The sequence below is a fragment of the Antechinus flavipes genome, chromosome 2 (genome assembly GCF_016432865.1).
Source record: "Antechinus flavipes isolate AdamAnt ecotype Samford, QLD, Australia chromosome 2, AdamAnt_v2, whole genome shotgun sequence".
NCBI classification, from domain to species: Eukaryota; Metazoa; Chordata; class Mammalia; order Dasyuromorphia; family Dasyuridae; genus Antechinus; species Antechinus flavipes.
The window spans coordinates 233,186,441-233,204,842 of record NC_067399.1 but is presented as its reverse complement, the minus strand read 5'-3'; the positions used below and the strand labels follow the sequence as shown (position 1 = coordinate 233,204,842).

Genomic DNA, 18,402 nt, shown 5'->3' with positions numbered 1-18,402 from the left:
TCCTCTCCTACTTCCTGGAATGAGCACTTCAAGTTGGGGGACAACCCACAGAATTCTTCCATTGTAACAAAGCATGCTGGGGGACCATACTACACTCTGTGGGTTGCCCAGGCATGTTGGCTAGAAGGAATGTGCCAGTCCCTTCAGTTCAAAGTTGGCTGGCTCTAGCCTAGTCACTATGGAAACTAGTTGCCCCCCCCTCCGCCTTTTTTTTTTTTTTTTTTTTGACAAAGCAGCGATCTTCCCATCTTGTTTCCTTGGGTCAGGGACCCAAAGAGAAGAGATGCAGATATGAACATGCCTTATCTGTTTCAATGACTCTTTCTGTCCTTTACTAGATTCATTTTCTTTCTAAAAGAAAGAAAAGGACCAGCTCTATTTAGAGCTGCTTAGCCAGGGTTTAGAAACAAATAATCCTCAGTGTCTTCACTTGGTATCCTTTCTCCAAAGTATCCTCTTGTTTGTTTTTATTTTAAGATGCTGGATTAGTTGGGGAATGGACAGCTGAACAAACTTCAGTTAGCCAAGTGCAGTCACAAAACACATGCAGTGAGAAATATATCTCGTGCCAAAGACAAACAAGGGGGTGGGGACAGAGGAGACAACCCCAGAACTAATTTGCCACCACATGTGGCCTTTTAAGCATTTTTTTTGAAAGAGGTCAGTCCACTGCTTTGAGGACTCTTCTGAATACCAAATACTGGCAACCCTCTTTATCTCCATCTATGTTTCTATCCCCCTTATGATGGGCAGAGTACACAAAAGGGGCTGGAGATTCTGAGGGCTGGTATTAAAGAAACCAATTCCTCAGATCCTAAAAACAAACAAAAATCACACTCTGGGTCCCAACAGACTGAATGACAGAAACTCAATTGCTGATTGATCCTCAGCTTTCTTATTTATAAAATAAGGAGACAAGACAAGACAGTCTCTCAGGATCCTTCTATTGTCATTAATTTATATTCTAAGGTATTTCCTTGCAGTTAGAAAATTCTATGATGAATTCACAGACTTCCTCTTTGAATACCGATTAGAAAAGTAAAGTTTAAAGCTTTGGGCAATTTAAGATCTTGTTCTCTCTCACAGATCTTGCTCTCGCCTTCTGCCTCCATCATTTGCTCTATGAGGCCTGGTTTAGAGCTACACAAGTGTCAAAGCTTCCTTGAAATACCAGAATTGTACTTGTAGTTGGGTAAACATTTCTTGCCCCTTCAAGTTCTATCTCCTTTTTTGTTCCTTCTAAATCTGTTTTCCCTTTGTATGCAATTTAGCAATCTAATACTATACAGGTTGGATAGAATCCTGAAGAAGTCTTTTCTAAACAGAGGGAAAAATAATAGAGCCCCATTGCTTACAGGCAAATACTAACAACTTTCTGAGAACACATACGGCTCTTGTATACTGATGCTGAAAACAATACGGATGGGAATTTTCGATCCTTCTACCCTGTCAGTTTGAAAAGATCCATCATCTTTTATTAAAGCTGTCAGGAGGGGGCCGGGGTCCCCCGGGGGGACACTCTATGTGTAAATTGGGAAGAGAACATGTTTATTGCGCCGATTCTTGCACATGATACTATGTCTTCCTGTTTTCCAAACGATTAGAGATAATTACATAAAAGACGAAGAACCTGCAATATTGGAATGAACTCACAGTGAACTTTGTACCAGCTGTGTAATCATAGAGGGCAACTTCACAGTCTCCTAGCAAATTCAAGACCAGATTCTACATGGTGGATTAAATAGCTCAAAAAATATCTATATTAAAAAAAAAAAAAGAGCAAATGAGCAGGCAAGCTTTAAGGAGGTAACTTTCCTTTCCGGGAAACTTGGCTTTAAAAGTTTCTTGCAACAGAATGTGCCCCAATTCTCTGCCAGGGTTATATGACTTGGTTTCTTTTTTTCCCTGTTTTTTCTTCACTTTGTAAATACTTAAGAGAAGGTGGCTGAGTCAGGGATTAGGAGGGGAGGCAAAGGAAAGAAGTGTTTATTAATCCTCTGGATTCATGCCTCCCTTGAATACAGGGTAACTGCCGTATTCAGTCTTTGTGGCCAGCCTTTCCCCTTTCCAAAAAGTATAATATAGTAGCAGTAAGCATGAAACATTTTGGGACACTTTCCAGAGGCCTGGAAGCTAAGTGGTGTAGTAGATAGAGAGCTAGACCTTAAAAAAAATCAAGAAGACCTGAGTTCAAATCTAGTCTCAGACACTTATTAGCTGTATGATGCTGAACAAGTCTCCTCAACTATTATTGGGGGATAATAATAGCACTACTCCACAGGATATCTAGGATCAAATGAGATAATATTTGTAAAAGTACTTAGTGCAGTTCTGGCACATAGTAGATGCTTAATAAATGCTTATTCAATTCCTCTTTCCCTTCCTCTATCCAATCCAATTATCCTGACCTATGTCTTGCCACTGGATCCAGAAGACTCTAGAGAGGAAGGCTGATGAATTTGCTCAGCCCTTCCTCATTTAAATCCAATTCACTTACAAGCCACCTTCCTGATATCATTGGTCCTCTGTGAGAAGGAAGGATGGACAACAACATGTGAGTAACAGCAATTGCCTCACTGGGGACCCAATTGGCCAATTTCAGTTGGGCAATACTGTTCCCTCCCTCTTTTCCTTCCTTCATCCACATGGGGAAGCATAACCTTACTTATGGATGCTCTGCCAAAAAGAATATAAATTTCTTGAAATAGCACTCTAAAAAACCAGACTTTGATAAAGCCCGTTGGGATTCAAATGGAGCTTCCTGACCATGCCTTAAACCTAAATCACTCTGACTCTTGTTGATTGGGGCAATAATAAACAGGTCACAGTCAAAGGCTCAGTTGGTTACTGTTTGGATTTTGTAGGCTCAGAGAGAATGTAAATAACAATTTTTTTCCTGTTCTGACCAGAAACCCTGAAGCACATCTTCCCTTCCAAGATTGATCCCCCCCCCTTTTCTTGAGTAGGTAAAAGAGGCCATTTTTTTTCTCATTTCTTACCCCTCGAATCACTGAATGGGTGTTGCTTCAAACAAACCGAGACCTGGGAAAGATCTTAGCTTAAAAAGGCCAAGGTCTCTCATTGTCAGGAGCCATCTGCAGTCATCTTGACCTATGTTTACCACTGGACCCCAATGACTCCGGAGGAGAGAGTGAGGCTGATGACTTTGCACAGTTGTGCCTCACTTAAATCCAATCCATGAGTATGTCAAGACAGTACCTTCCTGATATCATTGGTCCTCTTTGAGAACAACAACAACAGCTTCCATCAAAACCCAAACTGGCCTTTACTAGTACAATTGAAACTTCTGATGAACACAACTTCACAAAGTAGAATGGAAAACATTTAAACTCCTTTTGATTATATGTGTTTAACAGAGGGAGAGAAGTTTCACAGGTAATCTGAAAGAGAAGATACTTTTAAAATCATCTGTTTGGCTTTGGAATGACTTACATCAATTTTTCTCATTCATTCCATAAACAATTACAATAATAATAATAACAATTGACATTTATGCACTGCTTTGTCATTTACAAAATGATCTCTGAACAACTACTCTTCAAGGGAGGAAAGCTATATGTATTGTTCTTTTAACGCTGCAGATGAGTTAACTGAGGTAAATTAAGATAAATTACTTTCCAGGTTTGACATGGAAGCAAAGTCAGGATTAAAAACTCAGGTCTTTAAACTTCAAATTCAGCAATCTTTTGATTATACTCCAGCACAATTATTTACAGTCTTGGGCTCACAGTAGACATACAACAAACAATTACTGGTTGATTTTGCTTGAGTTTATAATATTCAAATGATTTGAGGATAGCAATATAATTCAATGCAATAAACATTTATTAGTGTCAGGAACTAGGCTAAAATGCTGGAGATTGAACTAAGAGAAAGCAACAAATCCTGTCTTCAAGGAACTTACAACAATACACAAAAGAAAGCTATAACAGTGAATATGTTGTAGCTGACAGATGGAAGGAGAAAGGTCTTCTAGCATTGTAATAGATTTCATAGAATTTTTCCTATCTGGGAGAGAACTGAGAGGGTATTTAGACCAATGCACTCATTCAACAGACTTCGAAACCAAAGTGCAGACAGGAGAACTGACTTTGTCTAAGGTCATAGGATGACTTGAACAGCTAAATGGCACAGCTAAGAGTACCCAGACTCAGGAAAACCTGAATTCAAATCTGTCCTTAGACACTTACTAGATGTGTGATTCCGGGCAAGTCAGTTAACTCTCTTTGTCTCAGTTTCCTCAAATGGTCAAATGATCTGGAGAAGGAAATAGCAAACCACTTCCGTGCGTTGGTCAAGAACTCCCCAAATGGATCACCAACAAACATGACTGAAAGGACTCAACAACAAATGACATAGGGCCTTAGCAGAGGTAGGACTAGAATTCAAGTATGCTAATTGCCAGTTCAGTGACCTTTCCATTATATTGTGATGTCTTTTTTGAACAATCTTTTTTGGAAATCTTCTTCATTTAGAATGCTTTCTTTTCATCTTACTCTTATTGTGATAATCAAGATTTATCGTAGTAAATATGTAGATAGGCAGAATAATTATTTTGGTGGAGAGAATACAGGAGAACTGGGCTCAAAGTCCATCTCAGACATTTGCCCTCATGGCAAATTACCAAAATTTGGGAGCACCAGCTTCCTCATCTGACCCAGAGGTAGTGAGAAAAAGAATAGGAAAAAACTTGACAATTATACACATGGGAGTTATTATTACTCCCCAGTTTCATGAAGGATGTGATGAACAGAGAAGGTAAGTGAATTATACAGGGACATGAAGCAAAGCAACAAAGAAAACTCCTTATCACCATCCTAAGCCTCAGCCTTGAGATGCTCATAGAGCTGTACTATAAGCATATCACTAACCATGTGATGTGGCAGTGCTTTTGGGAGGGCTGTGCTACCTAGTTTGCCTCAGACGCCTGCTTCTAACATCAGAAACACAAAATAAGTCTCCCAAATCTTCTCCATAGACAAGCCTGGGAGACATCTGCCTTTAATCACATCAACTGCTAAATGTCATGACAGCCTCATTCACAGGTAGCTTAATGAATATTTGATTGGTAATAAAACAATCTGAATGCTAGGAAAAGCCATTTCAGATACACTGGACTATATAAACCTTGTTCTGCCACGCAGGGTCACAGGCATACCATATTCTACATGTACATACCCAGATGAATAGTCACATACACAATGGAGACCAAGAACAGAGAGTCTGGGTCCCTCTTCGGTATGGGATGCCCTTCCAGTCATGTCCCTCCTATATAAGACCAGGCTGAGGAATATTCACATACTCTTTACTCCTCTCTCCCACTTCTGGTTTTTCCTTCTATGGCTCTCACTCACTTGTGTCTCACTGCATGTATCTGGATCAATTAGTCCATAGCCTGGTTGCAGTTATTTGACAGGTTCTCAGTTCATTCTCTCTCCTTTCTCAAAAAGTTATTAGCACCTGGATCACAGGCTTCTTCTCCACCTCAATCCCAATCACATCCCTACTTGTGAATTTCTAAACGCACATACATATACACATACAAACACAACACAACACACGCACATATATACATAAACACATTTATTTTCTCAAACCCTCGGCCTTTTAATTTCTCTGTCCCTTTGATTCCCATGGCTTGCACTTTGCCTCTATCTTATTTGTCCACATGGATAATCACACTTTTGATGGAGGAAGGAAGCAAAGGAAGAAAGAATGGGAGAGGACATCTAGAGGCTTTGAGATATCGAGTAGGGGAGGAGAGGGAGGCATCAAGAGAGCCTCTATTTTCCCAGCAGAAGTAGTCGGGGCCTCTTTTGAGCCCAGAATGTTAGAGGCTTGAGTAGAAAAGAGAAAGTCTGAAACATCTATTGAGTGGAGTTTAACTGAAAGTCAGAGAAGCATAAGAGGATTACTGTGTATCAGTGAAAGTCTGGGTAACATGATGAAAATACATATACATCAATTTCCAGTAGACTCAGTCAGTCTGGTTAAGTGATTTCTCCTCAGTGCTCAGTGACTTGTAAATGGGAGCAGACAGGGTAGCTGCTTACATTGGTACATTTTCAACTTGTGTTTTTGCCTCTCTTATAAAGGTCTGAAATTCCTTCCTCTGAACAAACCTCCTAAATGTCATCTCTCTTTCTTCTTTACTTCTCTTAAACCTATTCTTACCCCTCACTCTACTTGCTACTCACTCCCCCGTAAATCAATCAACAAGTATTTATAAAGGCCTACTATGTGCTAAGTACAAACATATCGAAGGATCCAAATTCAGAGAATAAAACAATCCCAACTCAGAAAGGCTTATATTTTAATAGAGGACTAGAGTGTGTGGATGTATATGTGTACATGCACATCATGCATGTATGCACACATATAAAATATAAAAATGTGTACATTACACATATGTATATAAATGTATGTAAATAAAATTAATAAAAACACACAAAGTGAATAAATGAAAAGTAATTGAGGTGGGAGGGCACTAGCAATTGGGAGGAAATCAAAAAAGAATTCATTGAGAAGACAGTGCCTAGAATATATCTAAAAGGAAAAGAAGGACTTTATAAGGGGGAAGGAACAAGGGGGTACATTCCAGGTATGGAGAACAATCAGTTCAAAGTCTCTTTCTCTCTCCACACACATAAATACACACGTACATATGCACACACACATGCATACACACATATGTATGTGTATACACACACACACACACACACTCTCTCTCTCTCTCTCTCTCTCAGTCCATTTTCCATACTCTAGGTTTACTTTTTTCCATTTGTAGTCTTGACCCCAAGGTGTCACTTTAATAAAATACTGGCATGTTGAAGTAAATAGAGCTGGCTTTGAAATCAGGAAAATTTGTATTCAAGTCTGACAAATACTGACACTACATCACTTGACCTTTTGATATCTTAGGCTATAATCTAAGACTATGAACCTTAGAACAAGGGTCCTCAAACTTTTTAAAATAGGGGGCCAGTTCACTGTCCCTCAGACTGTTGGAGAGCTGGACTAAAGTAAAAACAAAAACTTTGTTTTGTGGGCCTTTAAATAAAGAAACTTCACAGCCCTGGGTGAGGGGGAAAAACATCCTCAGCTGCTGCATCTGGCCCGTGGGCTGTAGTTTGAGGATTCCTGCTAGAACATGTGATAATCTGTATTGGGAGAGGGCATTTCTTCATCTGAGAGTCCCCAATAACAATGAAATCTCAGGAACAATCCCTATGTCTGGCCTTGTCTCCTAGTTCTATCACTCTTCTTGGCTTGCTAGATCCCAACTTTAAATGACTCTCAACAACCTCTCCTTGTACACCCATTTTCATTTTGTGGAAAACTGCTAAAGGACTCATACAACATTCTGACTGGGTCTACTACAAATTGATCCTTCAAGTTCAAGTTGGAAGCATCTAAGGTGGCACAGTAGATAAACTACTTGGCTTAGAATCAGGAAGACTCATCCTCATGGGTTCAAATCTAGCCTCAGACACTCATTAATTGTGTGACTCTGGGTGAATCAGTTTTTCCTCATCTGTGAAATAAGCTAGAAATGGAAATGGCAAACCACTCCAATATTTCTGCCAAGAAACCCCAATGGGGTTAATGAAGAATCAGACACAACTGAAAAATGACTCAGTAACAAAAACCTCAAGTTGATTCTCACTTATTCGTGGCAATCCTTTCCTTTTCTCTGGAGAACACTTTATTGCACTCTACATAGCAAATATTTCAGAGCCTTTTTCTCTTTAAGCTTCCTAAAAATCATACTTACAAGAGAATATAAACATCTTTTTTACAAGAAAATATGTTCTCCATCATAGGTTCTCCCTTTCTTTTTACCCTATACTTTGAAGCCCCTGACGTCACCTTCCATTCACTCTTCCTTTATTCTCTCTCTGGCACAGATAGGATTTTTATCCATGATAAGCCCAACTCCTCTAATTGTACCCTTGATCTTAAATCCTCTGGTAGCTTTCCTCTTCCATCATTAACATTTCTCCCTCCATTCATTATCTCCCTATTTTATTGGCTCTTCTTTGTTTCCCTCTACCACAAAACAACCTGAGTAAGTTTTCTTAGCCCTGTCTTCATCCAAATCAGTGGGAGGTTTCTTTCATCTTAAACACACACACACACACACACACACACACACACACACACACACATAAATTTGTCCCATTATCACATCAGGTTCTCATCCTCTCTCTCTTTCCTTTCGTAATCAAAAGTCTAGTATAAGCTATCTGTCCTAACTGCCCCTACTTCGTCATTTTCCCCTCACTTCTCAGCCTTCTGCAATAGTTTCTGACCTAATGACTTAACTGAAATTCCTCTCTACTGTTTGCTGTGATTGCTTTTCTCAGACCTCATTTTTCTTGATCATGTCCCTTCTAGATACTCACTTCTGTCTCAACTTTTGTCGTTCCCCATGTCTTAACCTTAAAGGAGGTGTTTACCAGGGCTTCTGTTCTGGCATCTTTTCTTTTTTCTCTCTCTACATCCTTTTTTTAGTGATCATATAAGATCCAATGCATTCAATTATTATCTCAATGCAAATGACTCCCAGATTTAATTATCTTGCTTGTCTCTTTCTTGAATTCTGATCTAAAACTTCCAGTTTTTGGCTAGACATTTCTACTTGGTATCTCATGCTTGGTATGTCCAAAACAATGGTCATAATCTTTTCTCCCTCTCCTTCCCTCAGTTCCCTAGTTCCACTGAGATCACTTGGCATCCTTTTGCTCACTCAGGTACATAATCTTAAAACCATCCTAAGTTCTTCACATTTTCCTTAACTCATTTATATTCAGTCATCTGTTAAGTCCTACTGATTCTTCCTTCTGATATCCATCCTCTTCTGTCTGCTCACATGACCAATTCAATTCAGGTCCTACTGGCCTCCCACTTGGGCTGTTTGTTGTAAGAGCTTCCAAATAAGTTTCCCTTTTTCAAGTTTTTTACCACTCCAATCCATCCTCCAAATAGTTGTCAAAATAACCTTGCTAAAATATGTAATTCCATTGCTTAAAAAGGAGGGATTCCCAATGACTACGGGTATAAAATATAAATACTTCTAGATTTATTTCATATTGTCATTACGCAGTTGTATTTTATCCTTTATGATTCCAAATAAGATTATCTTGGTAAAGATACTAGAATGATTTTCCACAACCTTCTCCTGTGAATTAAGGCAAACAAGTGGCCTAAGTCACATAGCGAATGAGTGTCTGAAGTCAGATAGTGTTCCAATCAGTTTTTCCTATACATACAAAATACTCCATTTTCCACTTCCATGTCTTTACAAAGACTGTCCCCCATGCTAGAATATGTTCTCTCCTCAATTCTATTTAGAATAGCTTTCTCAAAAGCTCAATTTAAGCACCATCTCTCCATGAGAACAGTACTGACTCTCTTCAAAGCTACTTGAAGTCAGTCTTTACAAGTATCCCAGATCCTAGCAGGGTATCTGGCACACAGTGGATCAATTATAAGTGATTGCTGATTGCCTGATTGGACTGTATGGATCATTCCCCAAGAAAGGTTCTCCCTTTTCTCTGTACCTCTTAGAATTTAGCTTCTTTCAAGGTTTTGCTCAAGTGACACGTCTTTACAAGTCCTTTTCTTTTGCCTCTCCCTCCTGAAGTTACTTTGTATTTACTCATTTGGGTGCATATTTTATCTCCCTCTCCCACAGTGGAATGTAAGTGGCTTCAATTTTAACCTTATGTTTTCAAGTCCCAGAAGAGGACCTCACTTATAGTATGTGCTTATTTAACATTTCCTGAATTAGACAAACTACCTTCTTAAACTGCCGTTGGTAGTCAAGGGCCTTTACAGAATCCTGGGACAATGCTAGAGATACGAAAGCCCCTTTACCATCTGACTATGCTGTGTTAGAATCTGACACAAATGGTGGCTTCTGAGCTCCCTACTCTGAATTCCTGAAATCACCTCCACTCCCACCCCACAATCCCCGGGACTTTCTGGAGAAAACCTTCTGTTCTTGATTCCTCTGAACATAGGCTACATATGTCTCTGGATCTTCTCTAGTCACACTGGAACTTGTTTGGTTGTGTTGGCAGTCCCCTTTTCTATAGTCTGTGAGTTCTGATTCTTTTTGAGCACTTCTAGAGAGAAATTCTAATTTCTCAATGGACTCCTTAATTATTATTTGCTCCAGTTGAGTACTATATACGGGTTTGATTATGTATCTGCACCTGCGCAGGCAACCATCTTGGCTGGATCATATATGACATTTTACATTTGCAAAACACTTTAGATGATCTCATTTGATTCATACAACAATCCTGTGAGGTAATTGCCATCAATATATTTATATAGTTGAAACTGAGGCTAAGAGATAATATAGATGAGAAAATTCCCATTTTCTAAGTGACAAAGCTAAGGCTAAAATTGATTAAGGACATGCCCAGAGGTGCACAGCTAACAAGTGCAAGATCAGGTCTTCTGGACTCCAAAGCCAGTGCTCTCTCCGCTATACCATCCAACTACTCTCTAATTTTGCCACTTCCTTTCCCCTCCTTCTATCCCCTCCCACCCAGTTATAGAACATATAGCCAAAGAACCTCCAAATGTGAAGGGAGCTCTGAGGTTATCTGCTCCAACAATACCTGAACAAGAATCTCTATTACAACATCCCAGGTGGTCATCCAGCCTCTGTTTGAAGAACTCTAATGAGAGAGTACTACTCCCTTTCTCTGAAGAAAGTATTTCATTAGCAGCTACACCCAGAGAAAGAACACTGGGAGATGAATATAAACTGCTTGCATTTTTGTTTTTCTTCCCGGGTTATTTATACCTTCTGAATTCAATTCTCCCTGTGCAACAAGAAAACTGTTCGGTTCTGCACACATATATTGTATCTAGGATATACTGTAACCCATTCAACATGTAAAGGACTGCTTGCCATCTGAGGGATGGGGTGGAGGGAGGGAGGGGAAAAATCGGAACAGAAGTGAATGCAAGGGATAATGCTGTAAAAAATTACCCTGGCATGCGTTCTATCAATGAAAAGTTATTTAAAAAATAAAATTAAAAAAATAAAATATATCAGAAAATAAAAAAATGAAAGTATTTCATTTACTCTTCCATACACCACTAAATAGTTTCAGTTCTAACATTCTATAATTCTAAAGTAACCACATGAAAGGGAGTCAACATCATGAAATAGTAAAAAAGTAGGCAAAAGAAATCACAAAATCTGGGATTATTAGACCTATTGATTAAAAAAAATCCCAAACTTCATTGATGTAAGTCAAAGGCTCTTTCTTCAGGATCTCTCAGTTCTTATGTCTTCATCCCTTAACTCTTTCATTCCAACATTAAGTAAAATATAAAACTTCACAGCCAGTGAGACATGGTATGGATTAACGATATATAAAACCATTGGGAAAATGGGAGGCAAATGGGAGGGAAATGGGTATCAGCTAGCAGGTCCAAGACACTGTATTGCTAAGCTCCAAAAGGAACGCTTATGAGTTCGTCATTGATGCCTGGCTCCAGAATAAGAAAAATAAGGCTAAGCCAAAAGATGCTAGAAACTTGCATTTGATGGGGAAGCAGAATGGTGAAGAATATAGGCAAAAGGAAGAGGAGATGGAATGAAGAATAGCAAAAGAAATTGCAGAATTTTGAGAGTTAGAAGGGACCACAGTAGTCTAAGCCATATCCAAAAGAATCCTCACAACAATGGTACAAACAATCACCCATCCAACGCTTGCAGGTCTCCTTAGGGGAGGAGCCCTCCATTCCAGTAAGTCCGTTCCACTTGTGAAAAGCTATGACTGGCAGGAAGTTTTCCTGATCTTAAGCCTAAAGTGGTTTCTCTATAAATGCTCCTGTTTTTGTCCTCTGGAGCCAAGCAGAACAAGTCTATTTCTTCCTTCACAGAAAAGCCCTTCAAATATTTGAGGAAAGCCATCAAGCCTTCCCCTTAATCTTTTCTACTCTAGGCTAAACATCTCCAATTCTTTCAAAGTCTTTTATCACCCTGGCAACCCTCCTCTGAATGCTTGCCAATTTATTCATATTCTTCTTAAATTATAATGTCAAGAATAGATGTCAAATTTTCAGATAAGATGGTATGAGGGGAAAATACACAAGGATTATTTGTAGTCTTAGAAGCTACACTTCTCTTAATGCAGCAACACAAGATTACTAGAGCTTTTTTGGCTGCTGCCTCACCCTGACATATTGAGCTTGCAATTTACTAAGACCTCAAAATCTTTTTTTTTCTCTTTCCAGACAAATGTTGTTTAACCATGCCTTTCTCTCAATCTCCCCTTGTTCTCTAAGACTGATTTTTAAAAATATAAGTGTAAGAATTTATATTTATCTCAATTGAATTTCATCTTATCAGATTTAGCCCAATGCTCTAGACTACCAAATTCTTCCTAGATGTCAACTCTGTTACCCAATGTGTTTTTAAATCTGAGCTTAGCATCATATGAAACTTTAATGCCTTCTATGCCTTTATTCATATAACTCATAAAAATATTAAATAACATGGGTTTAAGCACAGATCTGAAGGATGGGGTACTCCATGACATTGAATCATGGATAAATACTCAGAATGCAACTATTTAATGCATTCTAATTCCATTTAATCATCTTACGGTATAGTCCACTCCTCTCTATCTTATCCACAAGAATAGTATGAAATACTATTATGTTAGTTAAGTTTTGTTAAAATCTATATGATTCCTCTCATCTATCAAAGTAGCAAGCCTGTCAAAATGGAAATAAAGTTAGTCTAACAAGACCAATTTTTGATGAAGATTCATACAGACTTTTGGTATTCATCATCTTCCTTTCTAGATATTCTTTATGACTTCTTTTAGAATTCTCTCAGTAGCCTTTTTTATTAGACTGTGGCACACCATTTTAGTTATTCTCTTTTGTTAGGAACCTAGTTTTACTTTCATCTTCTGTATATATTTTTTTACAATCTAAATTTTATAAGATCTATGACAGAGGACAATTTAGTCAATTCTCATTTCCTCTTCTTCTTAGAAGCAAAAGAAAATGAATGATGGAATCTTGCTATTTGTGTGATACTTTTATTATAAAAATAGGATGAATGTCTTACATGTTTTATCACTGAAAATTTTTGATGGCGGCAGATGCCACTTTGTCAAAAAACGGAAAGATTTCATGGAGTGGGTAGAGACTGGACTAAATGACTCCTCAATTTTCTTACCAATTCAGCCCATTGATAAGAAAATAGAAATCAGAGCAAAAGAATATGATTTCAAATCTCAGCTCTTTTACTAGCTGTGTGACCTTGAATACACAATTTTCATTTTCTGTTCTCAGTTTCCTCATCTGAAAAATCAGAGTTGAGTCCAACTCAGATAACCTCTGGATTTCCTTCTATTTCTAAACTTATGAACCAATTAAATTAACATTTGTTATGTGTCTGCTATATACCAGACATTGTAATAGACACTGGAGCTATGAATGAAAAATGGCTCCTACACTTCAAAAGCTTATATTACATTCTAGTAAGAGTAACAGATGAGAACAGGACACAGAACATATAAACCATGTTCTATCCATATAAGGCCATTTGAGTAGGAAATGAGTACTGATGATTGTTGTTGCAGAAATACCACATGAACTGAGCCTTAAAATAAGCTAGGGATTCTATAGGATGGAGAGAGAAAGGGGTATAGAAATGGGTAGATGGAGAGAGAAAAAAGGAGGAAGAGGAAGTAAAGGAAATGGGGAGGGGGAGGAAAAGAATTCAAAAAGCAGCTTCATGTAAAGGCACTGGAGGTGGGCTACATAATGCTAAATTCAAAGAAGAACCATTAAGCCATTTTTGCTAGAATAAGGAGATTGTGAAGAGAGAGGGGGTCAAGGAAGAAATAAGAATATAAAGGTGGGTTTGCAGCCAGATCACACAGGAGTTTAAAGTTCCCAAACTGAGGAATCTGTATTTTTTTCCTGGAGGTAGTAGGGAACCTTTGAAATTTCTTGGGCAGGATTGTGATAGTCAGGCTTGTGCTTTAGGAACATTAGTTGGGCAGATGTATGAATGATCAACTGGAGAGGGAAGAGCTTGTTGTAGTAGTCTCAAAGCTATGGCAGGGACCATTTTTCACTATATCTTCGTGTCTCTATTCTTATTACAATATCTAGTGCATATAGCAGGGACATAATAAATGCTCATTTAATTGAATTTAGAAGTAGAAGGGAGTCCAGGTCATCTAGCCCAACCCTCTGTACAAATGAGGGAACTGAAGCCATAAAAGTGAAATAGTTAGGGTATCCAAGATCACACAGGTAATAAGGGGCACAGTTGTGATTTGAACTAGATTCTGTGATTTCAAGGTGAACTTTCTTGTCAATAGACTGAACTAGAGGGAATTGGGGAGAGGGATATCAAGTCTAGCCTCGGCTCACTCTATGAAACCTCCCTACATTTTGAAAAGAGGTGAACCAGGATGGTTTCATTCCAGATCATATCTCATGACTATTATTAATAGATTAGTTTCCCAAATTAGCCTCTGGTTTACCACTATCACCTAAAGTATTGGTAATTTCTTTGGTCAAATGGGATTCCCTTCTTCTTGTGCTGGGAAAGAGTGGTCTTTCATACCAAAGAGAGTTGGCATTTGGAACTCATTATCTTGGAAAATTTCAAGAGGATGGATGTCACTTCTTTAATTCACTTTTAGAGCTACCTAATTACAGATGAACTTGAACACAGCCAAAATGCAGAGATCATCCTTTCCATAGCTTCATTCTTGCCTTTGTATGTGCACAGATAGTTCCCCTAATTCCTTAATAGCATTTCAATTTTCTTAAGGCAAAAAAGAATCACCAGAAGAAGATTTGCTCAGTGCTTTGCCATTCACCTATTGCAATGATGAGTCACTTGGGTGATTGGTCTCTATAAGAGGCAATGGCCACTGGTAGAAAAAAACCATGCAAATGAAAATTTGCTTGAGGTCATATTCTAGGGACCACGGTAAATGGCCAACATCTGGTTTTTGACTGGGGTGGTCATCCAAAAAGTCTTTACAGTCTTTAGTCTAAAGTTTCCTGGTAATAAATATTACCTTCTCCAAATTGATACTTTTTCAGATAGAGAGGTCAAGTGCTCACCAAAGTGACCTCCCACAAGCAATACTCTAGTGCCTCATAAGGTTCCCAATCCTACAACATCTGCTGGCATTTACTGGGCAAGGAACCTAATAAAAAGTTACATTGTTGTCAGGCATTTCTACTGGATATCTTGGCTTGCTCAGAGAGAATATAAACTTAACCCATATGCCTACAGACTTATCTGTCTTAACTGTTTGCCATTAGGCGTAATGGTTCCATCCAGAGACCAGTAAATTCTCACTGGCTGGCCCATGTACACCAGAGACATAGAAAAATTCCCAGTAGTAACTCATTTAGGAGAGTACACTACTTCCCTTGTTTCCCCAGAATTTTCAGATCAAAGCCACCTTGTTTCCTTGGTCCTACAATTCATAATGCACTCCACGCTCACCTGATCTTTAAAAGCATCATGAAGTGTGTGGTACTGGACAGTTGCAATATCCAATAAACTCTTCTATTCCATATAGTTAAAAAAAAAAGAAATGATAATGACTTTTAAAGTGGTGATGGAGAGGCGGAAAGGTCACAGCAATCCAGATCTATGATTTCCACTACCTCTAGACTTGCAATATAGAATCGCAAATATTGATCTGAAAAAAATATTCTAGAAGTCATGTAGTTCAAATTCCCTCATTTTATAGATGAGGAAAACAAAAGCCCTGAAAAGTTCAATAACTTGCCTGAGGTTCCACAAGTGATAAGTGGCTGAGCTCAAATTAGAACTTGGGTCCTTAAAATCAAGGGGACATTGAATTTTCAGTATGAGCATTTACATCTTAGAAATGGGCAAAGCCTTGGTCTGTGATTTCACTGATCTCTGGACTTAAGAAGTAATAGAAAAAAAAGTTAATAGTGTTTTGTTACTGTTGTTTAGTTGTCTGACTTTCCGTGAACCCATTTAGGATTTTCTTGACAAAAAAACACACTGGAGTGGTTTGCCATTTCGTTCTCTAGCACATTTTATAGATGAGGAAACTGAGGCAGACAGATTTATCAGAGGTCGCACAGATAGAAAGTATCTGAGACAATATCGGAACTCATGAAGCTAAGTCTTCCTGATTCCAAGCCCAGTGCTCTATCTACTGTGCCAATCAGTTGCCCCTATTAATAACGCAGATTAAACTTAAATGTGTGCCGAGTGTAAATGCTCTCCCTATTCCTGCCTGGTTGCTGAATATTTGCTAGAGGACCCCTACTTGGAGTCCAACTCCTCTTCTCTCTTCACTGAACCAAACTGTCTCATCTAACTTAAGAATCTAGAGGTATAGAGAGAATAAAGTGGTTCATCCATGGTCTCACAGCTGTTATGGGTCAGAACCTGCATTTGAATGCAGATTCTCCCTGAATCCATTCACTATGCCAGGTTCCTATTAGTTATTGTCAGAGTTCAAAAGTTCCTGCATCTAATACTAATGTCACCTTGAAGTTAAGACAAATAAAAAACACCTCTCTTCTCATTGCTCTTCCTAAGGTGGATTCAGCTTCATTCTGTCTTACAGAGTCCTAACCAATAGCACAATCGTTCTTCTGAACAACTCAGCTCACTTCAATCCTCTGCACGTAGCCAGGAGCAGGTTTGATGCTGGCAAATCTTGCACAGGAGTGGCCCTGGGTTAGCATGCTCCAGATTATGGCTGTCCAGAGACAGGTTTCAAGCAGCGAAAAGGACAGCTCCTGATGAATCAAGCTGAGCTTTTAAACGGTTCTCAAAGATTGTGGTGAGATCTTAGAACCACTCCATCTTCAAAGCTCAGCCCCCATCTCTGCCCTTTAACAGGTCTGCATCCATCATTTCAGAAAAGGTGGTAACATGATTCCTGCAGGCCAAGAGGTCCATGACAGCTGCCATAACCCTGCAGTAGTGGCTCCCAACTAATGATAACAATAACAAAAGCTAGCATTTAGATAGTGCTTTAAGAGTTGCAAAGTGGGTCACATCAATTACTTCTTTTGATCCTCAGAACAATCTAATGAGGTAGGGAATTATCCTCAGATAAAGAAAATGGGGCACAGGAATTAATTCACTTGCTCTGGGACACCCAGCTAGAAAGTGTCTAGGCAGGACTTTAACTCAGCTCTTCCTGACTTTTAAGTCCAAAAGTTCATCCATTATGACACCTGGCTGCCTCAAAGTTGCCCTAAACTGAGTATCCCTCCCCTCCTCTGATTGACTCTAAACCTCTACCTCTCACCCCCACCAAACAAAGTTAAACACTGGCAGGATTTCGTGCTGCAAAGGAAAAGATCCTTTATTTTAAAGAATTTGGCTTCTCACAGGAAAAGACTCCACATGGTTCTCTTATGGTGGAAGAATTCCAACAGAGCTACATATATTTACTTTATCTACTTTTCCTAACTATTTCTTTTCTACTCATTTTAGAAATAGTATTTTGCAGCATGCAAGATCTTTTTATGAGGTCAAATTCATCCATTTTGTCTCTATTGATTTCCCTTATTTTACCGATGAAAATAAAAATGGCTCTCCTTTTTATAATTGAGACAAATTCATTATTCATTTTTTCCTAATGTTTTTGTGTTTTGAAAAATAGATTGCTTAAAGAATTCATTATGTTATTTGATGTGAGGTGTGGATCCAAACCCAATTTTGGGGGTCATAAAGCTATTCCAATTTTCCTAGCATCTTTTCTTAAATTTTATTCCTCAATGAATTTTTAAAGAATGGGTTTATCAAGCACCAATCTTTTACATTCACCATGACTTTCAGATATGACTTCAGATAAACCATGGACTACCACCTTTGAGAAACTTCTCAAAGCTAGCCTTCTAACCAGAGGAAGTGATAACTTCCCCAACACTGCACAAGCTGGTGTCTGCCTGAGCCCATCTTTCATGAAAGGGATGGCTTTCTACTTGGAGTAGTTTTTTTCCTCAAGACCGAGAGATGAGGGTTTTGCTTCATATGTTTAGTGTTGTGCTGGAAACACACATTCAAGTGTTTCTTTGAGCTTCCATTTCCCTGAAATAACCTTGCCAGGAAAAACAGAAACAGCTTGAAAATGTAGAGATTCATGTAGAAGCACTTTGTAGAGTTAAGTACAATATTCGCCCTCAAGCATGATGCTGTGATAAGATATGATGGGGATCAGGGGTAGCCATAGCTGGGTTGAGTTTTTATGCTTTCATGAAGAAACCATGAGTTCTTCTTGAAAAAGGGTCTCTCAGAACAATAATCACAGAATTCTAGAAATCTATTTCAATTATAGCATTCTGTTCCATGTTTCAAGT

At 38.6% G+C, this 18,402-nt stretch overlaps 1 protein-coding gene across 2 annotated transcripts in view; it reads right to left on the bottom strand.

The window, feature by feature from the left end:
- The window catches only part of EYA2 (EYA transcriptional coactivator and phosphatase 2), a 228,772-nt gene that overhangs the window by 85,300 nt on the left and 125,070 nt on the right, over positions 1-18,402 (bottom strand). The window lies entirely within an intron of this gene.